The sequence below is a fragment of the Rhinoderma darwinii genome, unplaced genomic scaffold, assembly GCF_050947455.1.
Source record: "Rhinoderma darwinii isolate aRhiDar2 unplaced genomic scaffold, aRhiDar2.hap1 Scaffold_466, whole genome shotgun sequence".
NCBI lineage: Eukaryota > Metazoa > Chordata > Amphibia > Anura > Rhinodermatidae > Rhinoderma > Rhinoderma darwinii.
In genome coordinates, this window is record NW_027464011.1 from 14,425 (window position 1) to 29,170 (window position 14,746).

General features: G+C 44.2%; 2 non-coding genes across 2 annotated transcripts; both read left to right on the top strand.

The window, feature by feature from the left end:
- The first annotated feature begins 7,184 nt into the window (after window positions 1-7,184).
- LOC142718417 (U2 spliceosomal RNA) lies at window positions 7,185-7,378 on the top strand. Its single transcript, XR_012872535.1, has one exon. It is a non-coding gene; the product is annotated as a U2 spliceosomal RNA (small nuclear RNA).
- A 6,784-nt stretch (window positions 7,379-14,162) lies between these two features.
- LOC142718402 (U2 spliceosomal RNA) lies at window positions 14,163-14,354 on the top strand. The gene has a single exon (XR_012872523.1). It is a non-coding gene; the product is annotated as a U2 spliceosomal RNA (small nuclear RNA).
- The last annotated feature ends 392 nt before the right edge of the window (window positions 14,355-14,746 follow it).

A 14,746-nucleotide genomic window follows, 5' to 3' on the forward strand; every position in this document is an offset into this window, starting at 1 on the left:
CATGGTTCTGAACATGCTGCCAATTGCTCGCCTGGGAAACATGCAGAGAAGTCCAAGATAGTGTTTTTTAGACTGGCTGCCACGAGCTGAATCGAATGCAGCCAAGAGCGAGCGTCTGTGACTTACGGTTCAAGAGTTATTCACAGAAACATGGTTCTTTTACTGCCAGCCGCGAAAGCGAAAATAACCAAGATCGAGCGTCTAGGATTTACTTGTCAATAACTCGCCTGGGAAACATCCAGAGAAGTCAAACACAGTGCTCCTATACTAATTGCCAGGCGCTGAGACGAATGCCGCCAAGATCGAGCGTCTAGGACTTACGGTTAAGGAATTAGCCTCAGAAACATGGTTCTGAACATGCTGCCAATTGCTCGCCTGGGAAACATGCAGAGAAGTCCAAGATAGTGTTTTTTAGACTGGCTGCCACGAGCTGAATCGAATGCAGCCAAGAGCGAGCGTCTAGGACTTACGGTTCTGGAGTTATTCACAGAAACATGGTTCTGAACATGCTGCCAATTGCTCGCCTGGGAAACATGCAGAGAAGTCCAAGATAGTGTTTTTTAGACTGGCTGCCACGAGCTGAATCGAATGCAGCCAAGAGCGAGCGTCTGTGACTTACGGTTCAAGAGTTATTCACAGAAACATGGTTATTTTACTGCCAGCCGCGAAAGCGAAAATAACCAAGATCGAGCGTCTAGGATTTACTTGTCAATAACTCGCCTGGGAAACATCCAGAGAAGTCAAACACAGTGCTCCTATACTAATTGCCAGGCGCTGAGACGAATGCCGCCAAGATCGAGCGTCTAGGACTTACGGTTAAGGAATTAGCCTCAGAAACATGGTTCTGAACATGCTGCCAATTGCTCGCCTGGGAAACATGCAGAGAAGTCCAAGATAGTGTTTTTTAGACTGGCTGCCACGAGCTGAATCGAATGCAGCCAAGAGCGAGCGTCTAGGACTTACGGTTCAGGAGTTATTCACAGAAACATGGTTCTGAACATGCTGCCAATTGCTCGCCTGGGAAACATGCAGAGAAGTCCAAGATAGTGTTTTTTAGACTGGCTGCCACGAGCTGAATCGAATGCAGCCAAGAGCGAGCGTCTGTGACTTACCATTGCCACCTCTTGTTTTGTGTCGTCTGTGTGTCTGTGTTTCCGGCATTTCACATTGGATCAGCTCATTCACCTTCCTTGTCTTCTCTCCGCCCTCCCTTTTAGGTAAGTTAAAGAGCTGCACCTGAGCCAGCCACTGATTGATGCAGCACCACAGTCAAATAGTGGAGTGGAGTAGGGGAACAGCAAACAGCCATTAAAGCCGCCCGCCCGCCCGCCCGCCACAATGGACCTACCTGTGTACACTAGATGGATGTGATGGAATGTACTGTCATCCCTACATTTCAAGAAGGAGTAAGAATTGCAGTTGCAACAAAGCCTTGCTTGCCTACAAAGAGAGCAGCAATTTGGATTTGTTACTATGTTACCTAGAAGAATAACAAACTGTGCAAGGATGGAGGTTGTAGGAGCAAGGAGAAGTTGTCTGTAAAGTTGGTGGATGCTTATTTTCCATTTTGCAGTCCCTTGTCTCCCTCTTGTGGCCTCCTGGAGGCAACTAGCTGTGCAAAAAAAGACAGCCTGGCGGCCGGCTGTTGCAGTGTTGCCCTCTCAGGCAACACTGAGTGACTGACTGAGCCGCACCGTCTTATATAAAGTTCAGACGGAACTTTGCACGTGTCATAGTGGAGCCCTGAGGAGCCAGAGCCAGCTTTCTGACATCATAATGGGGCCTCAGAGATAAAAGCCTGGGCCCAGGCAGTGTTGGTCAGTGCTGCTCAGCAGGCAGCACTGGACTGGACTGGATTACAGCTGATACAAGGTGTGAAGGAACAAGGGGTGGCTGTGGGCATGCACTTGCTGCCGCTGCCAGTGTTTATCTGCATGGCAGCAGGGCATTTGGGCGTTGCCAGGAAGGCGTTTTTATGTAGATTCCTCCTCTTTCAGCACTGCATTGTGGTGCAAGCAAAAGAAGCAAATCCTGTCTGGCTTCCTCTCCGGCCTTTATTCACCTCCCGTGTAGCTGTGAGTGTGTGAGCCTGCAGGGCCCCATGGAATTGCCTAGAAGTAGGCTGAATCACTGCAAGGGCTGAACAGCAGTATCGGGCAGGCCCGGGCAACGCGCGGCCCGTTCGGGTTATCGCTTCTCGGCCTTTTGGCTACGATCTGGTAGGGGAAACCTTATTGGATCAGGTCAGAAGGCTTCTTTGGGGTCCTCCTTGTGGGGGCCCCGGGTAAACGAGTTGGGATCTTGGAGGTGCGAAGGACGACGACATGGCGGTTCGAGGGGCGGAGGACACGATCCGTTTTCAGGTAAAGCCTGCTTTTCTAAAGAAAATTTCGTTAAAAGAAATCGTGGAGGAGATCATTTATGGCGTGTTGAAGCTTCGTGCATCGGATGTGGAGAGCCTGCAGGATTTTCCTAATCAAGGTACTTTTGATATGACTTTAACAAATGAATACATGTGCATGGATGCAATGGAGAAAATCAGACTAAGTACTGCAGAGATTTTGAAAAAAGTGGATATTGAACCTTTATTCAAGCAAGCAAGAAGGGTCCTGATTGTGCATATGTACAACACAAGATTTTCTGAGGAACTTTTAAAAGCATACTTGTGGCGGTTTTGTGAGGAAATTTCTGCTGGAGAGAGACTAAAAAACTCATATGGTATACCTAATGGTAAAAGGAGGTACTTGGTGGTGTTTAAAAAAGACAAGAATGCTTTGGAGGGATATTTATGTCCACCTGCTTCATTTTCTATAACTGGGGAGAGAGGGTTTTGTTTCTTTAGAGGACAGCCAGAGTTTTGCAGGAATTGCAGTAGATATGGTCATACTAAGGACAGGTGTGTGAAGGGGGAGGTGTGCAGGATTTGTGGGAGTTCTTCACATAAGGCTGCTAATTGTGGTAGTGCAAGAGTTTGTGACTTGTGTGGGTTGGCTGGACACATGGCTAGGAAATGCCCTGAGCATGGGGAGGTTTTTACTTATGCTCAAGCTGCCAGGAGAAATGTAAGACGCAGGGTGCCAAATGTGGAGGTGTCTGGTGCCAAACTGCGGCAAACTGATGCAGGGATTGGGGCATCATCGGCTGATTTCGCTGAGGCTGGAGAACCCCAATCGCTCGGAAATGTGGGTTTTGTGGATACCGCAGGAGTGGGGCTCCCTCCCGACAGTGGGGAGTGTGAGCTAGTCCACATGGAGACTGTTCCTACAGTGGAGCAGGCATTAGACCTTCCGCAGGAGGCACAATGTGCAATTGGTGATTTGGAGGTAATGATGGATGAGTTTTCTCAGGTGGCAGCTGAAAGTGATTTGGGTGTGGTGAGCCCCGTTAGTCTCCCTGACCTGGATGAGGTTGATTCAGATGACTTGCTAACGCCTGGACAAAGGAGTACTAAGAGAGCCTCTGGTGAGGATGAAAGACCTGTGAGGGCAGTATTGAAAAAGCCAAGGTTTGATCATGCCAATAGGTATGCATGCTTATCTGTAGAGGCAATGCCTTCCTTCTCAGGGGACGGTGGAGGTTTTGAATCTCCAGGTTCGCTTGTTATTGAATATCTGGAAAAAGATGATGTTGAGAAGTTAAAAAAGACTAGTCAGTTTAAAAAGTAGTATAGATTAAAATTATAATGGCTAAGTATTGTATAAAACTTGCTTTTATCCTTATAATGGCATTGATAGTAGCTTCCCTTAATGTTAGGAGTATAGGATCTGAATTTAGAAGGGCAGCAATTCTTGACCAATTAAAAAATGTTAATGCTGACATAATTTGCATACAGGAGTGTGCTATTCAGATCGCTCCAGCTGAAGCTGAGTGGAATTGTGGGAAATCCTTTTGGTCGGTCGGTGGTGAAAATCGGAATGAAGGATTGGGTATTCTCCTTAAGAATAATAATGTTACAGTGAGTGATTTTAGAATTATTGTACCAGGTCGTTTTATAATTTTAGACTGTGTTTTTTTAGGTCATAAAATTAGGGTTTTTAGTATTTATGCTCCTGCTGAGAAGCAGGCTAGAATTTCCTTTTTTGAGACACTTAAATTATATATGCCTGGTCGTGCTTTTACAATTGTTGCAGGGGATTTTAATTGTATCAGAGTAGTAGGGGATAGAGAAAGTGTTGCAGAGGTAAAATTGGACTTTTCTTCTAAAATTTTAAATCAGCTTATTTTAGATTTGAGATATCAGGATGCTGGAGTATCGATTGACGGAGAGGATAAATATACTTACCTGGCGGAAAGTGGAAGGGCCAAATCCAGAATTGATTTTATTTTTGCCTCTGAAGGTATAAAAACTAGGAATTGCAGACATCAGAGAAATAGTTTTTCAGACCATAAAATGGTTTCTGTTGAATTTTGTTTTAATGAGTCTCTCAGGTTTGGAAGGGGGTTGTGGAAACTAAATACAAGCTTGTTGCAGGAGGTTGACGTATTGCAGGAATTAAAAAAGGTATTTCAATTTTGTGTTGAGAAACAATCTGATTATGCAGATTTGTTGGTTTGGTGGGATTGGGCAAAAGAACAGATGGTTTCCCTCCTTAAAAGAATAGGTATCAGGAAGGCAAAAGAGAGGAGGGAAGAGGAAGCCCGTTTGACGAGGAAGTTGGAGACTCTCCAGAAGTTTAAAAATGCAGGTTGTGATGTGGAGGAGGACTTAAAAATCATAAAGGATGAGATAAAGAAAGGTTTGATGGATCGAGGGAGGCAGATTGTGTTCCAATCAAAGATAAGGCATTTGGAGGAAAACGAACAGTGTTCGAGGTATTTTTTTTAAAAAAACTTTTAATGCAAAAGGGATCATTTCCTCAGTTTTAACACCTACAGGAGAAGTTTGTGGCAAGGGAATGACTACTGAGGTTTGTAGGTTTTATCAATCATTGTTTGGAGTGGATGAGGCGGCATGTGATAATGAGATTTATGACTACTGTAAAAACGTGGAGAATAATATCTTGCTTGAAGATATAGAAAATATGTCTAGCGATATTAGTGAGTCAGAAATTAAAAAAAGTATGGACGCCATGGCTAAAGATAAGACCCCAGGGTGTGATGGGCTCCCGGTTGAATTTTACCAAGAATGCTGGTCTTTTATCAAGGAACAGGTGGTGAAAGTTCTGAGATATGCATTTGATAGTGGGGGGCTTTCAACCTCAATGAGGCAGGGAGTGGTGACTTTGATTCATAAGAAGGGAGATAGGAGGGAAATGAAGAACTGGCGTCCTATCACCCTCTTGAATACTGACTATAAGTTATTAGCAAAGATCATTGCAGGAAGGATGAGTCAGGTGGTAAAATACATGGTTGGTATGCATCAAACTTGCGCTGTCCCTGGGCGTAGGATATCGGACAATTTGCTGTTATTGCGTGATCTGATATTTTATGCAAACGAGGTGGATATATCTTTGATATTGGAGTCAATTGACCTGGAAAAGGCGTTTGACAAAGTTTCTCATCGATTTATGTTCGCAGTATTGAAGAGGATGGGAATACCTGCAAAACTAATGACGATGATCCAAGGGCTGTATAATGGGGTAGAGAGCCAGGTATTAATTAATGGGAATGTGAGTCCCTCCATTAAGGTTAAATCCGGTGTGAGGCAAGGGTGCCCGCTCTCACCCATTTTATTTGTGTGTGTTATGGAGCCTTTGTTTATTAGTTTACAAAATGATAAAAAAATATCTGGTTGTTTTATTCCGGGAGGCGATGGGCATCAGGTCAAGTCACTAGGATACATGGATGACGCAGTATTTGTGTGTACCTCGGTGGCCGATCTTAATCGAGCCAACTTACATCTTAGGATCTTTTGTGCAATATCAGGGATGAAAGTCAACTGGGACAAATGTCAGTTGTGTAACTTTGGCAAGCAGGTACAAGTGAAGGTGGACAGAGTGATGCAGACAGATAAGATTGAAGTCTTTGGAGTTACCTTTGAGAGAGATCTCAAGGGTAAACACAGTTTCTCTCTATTAGAGGCTAAAGTAGACCAGAAGCTTGCCTTCTGGAAATTGAGAAGCCTGTCCCTGAAAGGGAAAGTATTGGTAATAAAGTCGGTAATCCTTCCTTTACTGTTGTATGTTGCTGTAATTTTCCCTCCCAATAAGTTGTGGGTAAGAAGAATTACTAGGAAATTATTCGTATTTTTCTGGAACTCCAAAATGGAGAAACTAAGACGGGAGGTGGTCATGAGGAAAACGATTTTGGGAGGGTATGATTTTCCTAATATTGATGTGTTTTTAAATCTGCACTATTTATTGTTGATTCTTAAAACTGTGAAAGGGGAAAACAGAGCGGCAGATATGATACGTTACCTGGCGGGATGGTTGATGGTGAAATGGAAATGGTGCGTAAGAGATTTAAAACGGCCGATATCCTGGAAACTGCCTGTATTTTATGTCATCTTAAAATCCTTTTATGTACGTTTTAATCTGGGTACCGCAGGTGACCTTGACAAGAAGAAAATTATTGATTTAGTTAGAAATAACGAGGTTTTATGTGAGGTTCCTTTTGCAAATAATACACAATCCGCTAGAGTTTGGAAGCTCTTTAAGACACCTGGAGTATCTAATAGACAACATGATGTGGTTTGGTTGACTTTACATAACTGTCTTCCAACAAGGTCTCTCCTCGAGAGAAGAGGTGTGGGAGTATCAGAGGTCTGTCCCAGGAGTGGCTGCGGAGGTATTGAAGATGTAAAACATCTATTTTGGAGTTGTAATTTTACGAAGCAGGTTTTATCACTTTTAAACCGGCTCTTAATATTCTTATTGAAATCTAATGCTTTTAGCTATGAAAATATTTTGATTGGATGTGATTTTACAAAATTTGAAAATGTACGTATTTATTGGATTGTCTTTGCTATTTTCAAAGAAACTGTCTGGGATGCAAGAAATCTAATTATTTTTAGGAAGACTGTTTTAACCCCAAACGATGCTGTCAAACTGTTTTTATCCAGGCTGCATACTGTGTACCTCTATGACAAGAAAAGGTGGGGTGAGGTTAAGGCTGAAGGTATGTGGAATGTTAAAAAATGGAACCTGTATTGTTAATGTATGTAAAGAAATACATTTTTGATATGACTCATATGATGTAAGGTCTAACCGCAGTATGAAGTAGCTTTTATGTGAAATAAGATGCGGATAGTATATAAACTGATGAGTTTAATAAAAAAAAATAAAAATCTTTTCTTATCAGTTTAATATCTGATACGTCCCCTATCTGGGGACCATATATTAAATGGATTTTTAGAACAGGGAGATGGAAATAGAGCTTGCTCTGTCCACTCCACGCATTGACCTGGTATTGCAGTATTTCCAGGACCGGTGCACCCTTTCCTTATGTGTTGACTAAAATCAGATTCCAAAAGTGTTTTTTGTGTTTGCCATTGTTTCTGTCTTTCTGAAGGGATCTCCCCTTTTAATCCCATTATTTCAACACCTGTTGGACAATGCATGAGTGATAATGAGCTAATTGATTAAATGCAATTAATGAATACATTGCCACCTCTTGTTTTGTGTCGTCTGTGTGTCTGTGTTTCCGGCATTTCACATTGGAACAGCTCATTCACCTTCCTTGTCTTCTCTCCGCCCTCCCTTTTAGGTAAGTTAAAGAGCTGCACCTGAGCCAGCCACTGATTGATGCAGCACCACAGTCAAATAGTGGAGTGGAGTAGGGGAACAGCAAACAGCCATTAAAGCCGCCCGCCCGCCCGCCCGCCACAATGGACCTACCTGTGTACACTAGATGGATGTGATGGAATGTACTGTCATCCCTACATTTCAAGAAGGAGTAAGAATTGCAGTTGCAACAAAGCCTTGCTTGCCTACAAAGAGAGCAGCAATTTGGATTTGTTACTATGTTACCTAGAAGAATAACAAACTGTGCAAGGATGGAGGTTGTAGGAGCAAGGAGAAGTTGTCTGTAAAGTTGGTGGATGCTTATTTTCCATTTTGCAGTCCCTTGTCTCCCTCTTGTGGCCTCCTGGAGGCAACTAGCTGTGCAAAAAAAGACAGCCTGGCGGCCGGCTGTTGCAGTGTTGCCCTCTCAGGCAACACTGAGTGACTGACTGAGCCGCACCGTCTTATATAAAGTTCAGACAGAACTTTGCACGTGTCATAGTGGAGCCCTGAGGAGCCAGAGCCAGCTTTCTGACATCATAATGGGGCCTCAGAGATAAAAGCCTGGGCCCAGGCAGTGTTGGTCAGTGCTGCTCAGCAGGCAGCACTGGATTGGACTGGATTACAGCTGATACAAGGTGTGAAGGAACAAGGGGTGGCTGTGGGCATGCACTTGCTGCCGCTGCCAGTGTTTATCTGCATGGCAGCAGGGCATTTGGGCGTTGCCAGGAAGGCGTTTTTATGTAGATTCCTCCTCTTTCAGCACTGCATTGTGGTGCAAGCAAAAGAAGCAAATCCTGTCTGGCTTCCTCTCCGGCCTTTATTCACCTCCCGTGTAGCTGTGAGTGTGTGAGCCTGCAGGGCCCCATGGAATTGCCTAGAAGTAGGCTGAATCGCTGCAAGGGCTGAACAGCAGTATCGGGCAGGCTCGGGCAACGCGCGGCCCGTTCGGGTTATCGCTTCTCGGCCTTTTGGCAAGATCAGGTGTAGTATTTCTGCATCTGGTTTTGTTGGGAGGTGTCCGGGGTACCCTGCTCCTTGGCCTTGGGGGATCGTCTCTTTTCACAGAGAGACTTCACCCCCTTGCTGCTATTTGGGGAGTGGGCTTAGCCCCCGGACAACGAGTTGCGATCGCGCCTTACCCAAGAGGTCAACCGGCCTTGAGGCGTTTTTCTAAGAGCGTTCCGAGGGCGTTTATCGGGCTTCGTAGGTGTCTGGGGTACCCTAATCCTTGGCCTTGGGGGAGGGTTCCACTTAATTGTGGAATCTGAGCCCTTGCTGCTATAAGGGACAGGCTTAGCCCCCAGGCACTGAAAATGCCATTTACATTTGGATTTGCATCCGGGGACACCCGGTTGCGCCAGTCCGTCCGCATCGAGGTGGAAGAAGGCCATCGCCAGCGGAAGAACCTTCGCTTCATTGTGGAGGTGATTCTGCTGGACTTCCTGGGGCTCAAGCGGGCGGACATCCTGTGTCTCAATGACCAGGAAAGCCGCGGTCGGTACACCATATCCTTTACGGCCGCGGCATGTTGCGACAACATGCACAAAAGATTGTCTGATGCGGACCAGAGTGAGGAGCGGCTAAATGGACTGAACTTTTTATTCCTCTACGGGGAGGAAGAAGTCCCGCTCGTGATGTGCATGTTCAGTCCATTTGTCTCAGAGTGTGACATTGAAACCTTCCTCAGTCGTTACTGCAGGGAGGTCCGCTTCTCACACAAAATCTTGAACACCCAGAGCTTCTGGAACGGCAAAAGGAAATATTGGGTGAAGTTCCGCCAGGATCCCAATGGCATTGGAGGCTTACATCACCCACCCCAGAACTTTGCCATTGGGAAGAATCGAGGATTCTTATTTTACCCCCAGATGCCAATAGCCTGCCGGAACTGCTTGAGATATGGCCACACCAGAGAACATTGTGACCGGCCCCATGTGGTGCAGTGTAACAGGTGTGGCCAGGTTGGACACGTGGCGGCAAAATGCAGTTCCGAGGTGTTGTGCAATCTGTGCGGCATGACTGGGCATGCTTTTAAAGATTGCCCCCGCAGAGCGAAATCTGGGCCACCCAGACCAGGGCCAGAGCGGCAGTTTGCAACATGTGCAGACGCCGCTGGTAATGCCCCAAAACGAGCATTGACGACTGAGGGGTCCAGGCCAAAGTCCTTCACAGCTCCATCGGGGGGCCCACCGATGTCAGCCTCGAGGGACGGCCATAGGGATTCCACCGGGTCCAGGCAGAGCAGGAGGAATTCTGACTCTGCTGGACATAAGTTGACCGGCACCTCTGCAAACAGGTCCTCTGCTCCGCCTGCAGTGGACCCTGTTGAGGCAGTGGTTAGCGACAGGCGTCGTGGCTCCGTAGGTTCTGCAGTAGGACCTGACGCCTGTCCCAAGAGTGTGGGCATGGAGCGGAGACACTCTGTGTCAGACGAGGGCTCCATTAAGAAAACCCTAAAATATGCTGGATTGGAGCCTCGTTTTGACCATTACCGGTCAACGGGGGGGTCGGAGCAAAGTTCCTCCACTGCGGTTGTGGAGGGGCTTGCGATGAAGGCTCCCCGTAAGCAGGCAAAGGTTGCCAAGAGTGATGGGACCTCACAGGCCCCTGTGCAGCTGCCCAGTAAGGACATCAGCGATATCTTCAGCCAGGGGCCAGAGATGGGTGAGAGCGACTTCGAGGAGATGGATAGGAGCCATTCTGCAAAGAGACAGCGAGAGGAAGAGGAGTCCGGAGGAAAGCTGCCTATCGGAGTTCGGATGAGAGCAGTGTGGGGGTTGGAGCCGCCCACGTATCTGGCTCTGACCCTACCAACATCCAAGATTTATTGACCCCTCAAAAAGGGGGTCCAGACTCGCAGCTGATCTCCGAGTACGACTCTTCTGGTTCGGACTCTGACCTCAACTAAGACTATGTTGGTTCCTATCAAAGTCGCCTCACTAAATGTGAGGTCCCTAAAGAGCCCTGTCCGCAGGACTGCTTTATTTTCATTTTTAGAGACTGTGGACTTTGACCTTTGCCTGCTTCAAGAATGTGGAATCCCTAATGACTTGGAATATCAAGATTTAAAGATGGACTGGAAACTAGGCCCCTCAGTCTGGTCTGGTGGAAATGACTGTCGCTCTGCGGGGGTTGGATTGCTCTGCCGAGGTCGTTTTATCTCCATCCAAACAGTGACTGAAATCATGCCCGGCAGAGCTATTTTAATACATTTGCTTTTTAATGGAATTTTAATTCGTGTTTTAAACGTTTATGCCCCTCCTACCAAACAGGAGAGGGCAGAACTATTAGAGATTTTACCATTGTTTTGTGTTGGGTCTACCCCCCTGCTGGTGGGTGGTGATTTTAACTGTGTACGTGATGGAGAACACCGGCAGGGTGGGGATTTTAATCGAAAAATTGACCGTACTTCTTACCTGCTCAAGAATTTTATTGGTGATTTTAAATTGAAAGATTGCTGGAGGGAACTCTTGCCTGCGGACCCAGGCCCCACCTGGTCCAATGGAAGAGTGAGCTCCAGAATTGATTTTATTTTCACTTCTAATAGTTTTATTCCCAAAAAATGTTTGCTTTTAACAAATATTTTATCTGATCACAAGCTCCTTTCGGTGCACCTGGAGCTAGAGGGAGAGCAAAAAGCTTGTAGGGGTCCCTGGAGACTAAACACCACACTCCTGGAGGACCCCATCATTAAAGAGGAGTTTGTGCGGACCTACCAGTGTTGGCAGTCCCATAGAGCGCCCAGTCAGCCTATGCTACACTGGTGGGAGGGCATTAAACCCAAAATCAGAGCTTTTTTTATTCGAGCAGGTAAGAAGAAAGCAAAAGAGAAAAAACAATGGTTTTATGTTCTTAATAAACGTTTACATGTACTTTTTAAATTGAAGGAGATTGGTATGGATGTTGATGATGATATTTTAAATCTTAAAGCTGAAATAAAACATGCCATAGAAGAGAAAGGGAAACAAATAATTTTTAATTCACATGTAAAGTACCTCGAGGATGGCGAGAAGTGTTCCCGGTTCTTCTTCAAAAAGGTAATGGATAAACGAGATGTCATTTTAAACCTTGAAGGAGAAACCACTATGGTCGGCATTTTAAATTCTGCTTTTAATTTCTACCAATCTCTTTTTAACAAGAAAAATATTGATCCTTCCTTTTTAGAACATGTTCTTAATTCCCTTGATGCCAAGCTAGATATTTTAGACCAGGAAGTTTTATCCCGTAATATTACCTTGGAGGAACTTTTATTTGCTTTTAAAAGTTTTTCTAATGGGAAAGCTCCTGGGGAAGATGGTCTGCCCATCGAATTTTATCATGCTTTTTGGGAAATTTTAAAGAATGACATGTTTTTATTGTATAAGGAAGTTTTTATTACTGAAGAGCTGCCCCCTTCCTGGAGGAGGGGGATTGTGTCCTTAATTTTTAAAAAAGGTGAGAAGGACCAGTTAAAAAACTGGCGCCCTATTACTCTTTTAAACGTTGATTGTAAAATTTTAGCTAAACTAATAACAATCCGTTTTAAACCTTTTATTCATAAATTAATCCATCCAAACCAGGTATGTGGGGTACCTGGGAGGTCAATTACTGAGTCCCTGAATATTTTACGTGACATCATTTGGTATTTTAAAGAAAGGGGTCAAAGCCTTGCTATTTTATCCTTAGATTTCGAGAAGGCTTTTGACCGGGTCTCCCATGAATATCTTTTTATGGTTCTTAAAAAGATGGCTGTTCCTGAAATTATTTTAACACGTATTAAGCTTTTATATCGATCCTGTTTTAGCCAAATTTCTATCAACGGATTTTTAACTAAAGGTGTTCCTCTTTTATCAGGGGTGAAACAGGGGTGCCCGTTGTCTCCGCTCCTTTTTATTTGTGCCATTGAACCTCTGTTCACCCTAATAAGAGATGATAAAGTCATCAGAGGCGTGCCCATACCTGGAGGAAGGGGGAACCAGGTAAAAATCCTAGGCTATATGGATGACGCCACCATCCTATGCCCAGACGCCGCTTCTATGAGAAGGGCATTGAGGAACACCGGCTTTTTTTGTGAAGCCTCTGGTTTTAAATTAAACGTTGATAAATGTGACTGTTTTTATACTGGTGTATGGGATTCCTCTGTGACACCAGGAGTTAACATGCAGCAGGATCAGATAAAAATTTTAGGAATTGTTTTTAATCAAGAAAACGATGGGAGACCCAATTGGGATTCAGTAATTGCCAAAATGGAAAAAAAGGTTTTAATGTGGAATTTGAGAAATCTCACCATGGAGGGAAAAGTTTTAATAATTAAATCTGTTTTATTACCCATAATGCTTTATGTAGCTATGGTTTTCCCTCCAACAATTTTATATATTAAAAAAGTGACCAGGATCTGTTTTATGTTTTTATGGGGTTCCAAAATGGAAAAACTAAAACGTGATTTTATGTACAGATGTAAGGACAATGGCGGGAGAGATGTTCCTAACCTTTTTAACTTCTTTTACATTAAATACTTTTGCTTCTGTTTTAAAATGTATAATTCTGATGGTATTTTTAGCTACTTTTTAAAGTACGCTACGGGCATGATTTTTAAACGATGGTTTCGTGTCCCTTTGAATTCTCCTGTGCTTCTGTGTCCCCCAAAACAATATGCGGTGCTCGAAAAAACTGTCAGGCTCCTAGGTCTCCAAGAATTGGAGCCTGACATATTGGGGGACCAGAAAAAAGTGTCACTCTCCTGTAGGCGGCAGGAGGATACACTGGCAGTTTCAAATTTCTCACAGGCAAGGTCCAAGGTGGTGTGGCGGAACGTTTTCGGGAAATTTATGGCAAATGTGCACAAGGACCTTGCCTGGGCAATCGTTCACCAGTGCCTCCCTACCCGTGAATTCCAGCATAGGCGAGGACTGGTGGCGAGAGCCAAGTGCCCGAGAGAAAGGTGTGGTGACGACGAGACGGTAATGCACCTGTTTTGGAACTGCCCATATGCACAGGAGGTTTGGAGGAAGGTAGGCCCATTGTTGAAATGGGCCTGCGGTCTTAAAGATCTTAAATTTGAATACGTGTTTTATGGTCTTTTTAACTGCCCAAGTTTTAAACAGCAAATGGTCTGTTGGATCATTTTAAACTGTTTTAAGAATGCCATCTGGAAGGTTAGGAACATTCTGCTTTTTAAACATGATTTTATTGATGTTAAAAATTGTGTCAAATATGCCCTAAGTGAAATGTACATTTATTATCTTAGGGACAAAAAGCAGCTAGGGGTAAAAGAAGCAACATCCATGTGGTGTTTGCAAATGTGGAATACCATAACATTGTAAATAAAAATGGTTTTATTCTTTTATGTCTTTTATGCCCTGTATAAATTTTATCCTGCTATTGTTCTGTACTTTTATTATAACATCTGTATTACTGGTCTTATTATTATTACTTTTGTATTCATTTAAATGTATGAATATTTATGTATTATGCCATTGATTTTATCTTGTGGTTTCAATTTTAAAAAAAAGTCTGTAAAATATAATATTTTTGCCAATAAAAAACTTTGTTGAAACCTTATCTGTTCTTATCAGTTTAATATCTGATACGTCCCCTATCTGGGGACCATATATTAAATGGATTTTTAGAACAGGGAGATGGAAATAGAGCTTGCTCTGTCCACTCCACGCATTGACCTGGTATTGCAGTATTTCCAGGACCGGTGCACCCTTCCCTTATGTGTTGACTAAAATCAGATTCCAAAAGTGTTTTTTGTGTTTGCCATTGTTTCTGTCTTTCTGAAGGGATCTCCCCTTTTAATCCCATTATTTCAACACCTGTTGGACAATGCATGAGTGATAATGAGCTAATTGATTAAATGCAATTAATGAATACATTGCCACCTCTTGTTTTGTGTCGTCTGTGTGTCTGTGTTTCCGGCATTTCACATTGGAACAGCTCATTCACCTTCCTTGTCTTCTCTCCGCCCTCCCTTTTAGGTAAGTTAAAGAGCTGCACCTGAGCCAGCCACTGATTGATGCAGCACCACAGTCAAATAGTGGAGTGGAGTAGGGGAACAGCAAACAGCCATTAAAGCCGCCCGCCCGCCACAATGGACCTACCTG